Below are 1,397 nucleotides of genomic sequence, written 5' to 3'. Positions count from 1 at the left end.
TTACGAGAGAGTTGGACCCGAGCAACCACTGCGATAACATCCCCGACAATATTGACAGCGATCGAGAGAGTTGGTAGAGACCATCGCCGAGGGCCTACACGAGGAACATGGTAAGTACACTTTTATTCACCATGTGCACTCGCTCCCGAGGAGAGGAGTGCATTTATTCCCAGTGTGCCCAGTGATGACCTCCGGGAAAAATGCACCCGCGTTCACAAGAGTGACGCCGGGATGCATTCCCAACCTCCAAAACTCCTCTGAGCGGGTGGATAAATGCACCACTGAGTGCATAAAACCCTCGTTCAGCTCTCCAGACCTCTCCCGAATGATAAAACCCCAGTGAAACCCAAGAGATAGTGAAAATGGACAGTGAGACCCAATAAAAGGCCGCACATGGTCCATGCCCTGCCATGGCGCCATTGTGCCCTCTCCACTCACCAGGAGGTCTTGTGAACAATTAATGCACCTTCTGAGTGCATAATTAGTTCACTAGGACTCTCGAGAACGCATGGGGAATGTCCAGTGCCAATTTTAGTGGGGAAAAGGTGGATAAAACAGGCCCACAAGTGCACACATGCGCCTCACGTGCCGTGGGTGATGTTGTCGTGCACATGGCCATTTTTCCTCTTTCCAGAGCGAATTGAAGCCTCAAATGAGTGCTCTTTTAGCTCAATAAAGTTCCCCCAAGGTTTCAATGGATTAATTTAAAATTTCTTGGAAGACGAGACCCCGAAAATCATGACATTGAAGCGCGCGAGCCCCAGGAATTTCCCTGTGACGCTACGACGTTCTTGATGGAGGACGGACTCGAATATGGGGCAAAATGGTACTCTTGAGTGACATTTGCATACTTTGTCCCTTGCCCATTAATTGTCATTTATTATTCTGAGGAGATTCGCCGAGATCATCCCATCGGAATTGGTATAGCTTTCGGATCCTCCAGCACGCCAGTTTCTGGACGATGCGGAGAGATCGTTGGCCTGGACTCTTCGGACCCCCCATTCCCTTCGCGATAACCTCTCTCTCAAGGTCAATTCACGTACTCTCACTCTCGGGAATTTAATCGAATTTAATTTTGTTGAATTTAATTGAAATTAATTTATTTTATTTATGAAGAATAGACATTCTATTGGAGTTGAAGTATTATTGAGAAATTGAATAAATCACGGAGTAAATTTAAAAGTAATTCTCTCATCCCCCATTTAATTAACTTCCTGATTCTTCCTTTTGATTCTTCTGTATCTTTTGGTAAATTCGCGACATCCTTCCTAAGACCGAGCGACCGATCCTACCCCGCTCTCCGAATACCACCGAGCTAGTCGAGCTAATTCCGCAACCTCTCCCTTGATCTCCCCAATTATGGCTAAGTTCTCGTATGGTTCTTTTTTTAATGCGGT

Source organism: Diachasma alloeum, unplaced genomic scaffold (genome assembly GCF_001412515.2).
Source record: "Diachasma alloeum isolate Michigan unplaced genomic scaffold, Dall2.0 Dall_scaffold_00593, whole genome shotgun sequence".
NCBI classification, from domain to species: Eukaryota; Metazoa; Arthropoda; class Insecta; order Hymenoptera; family Braconidae; genus Diachasma; species Diachasma alloeum.
The sequence above is the reverse complement of the archived record's forward strand: the minus strand, read 5'-3'. Positions refer to the sequence as shown.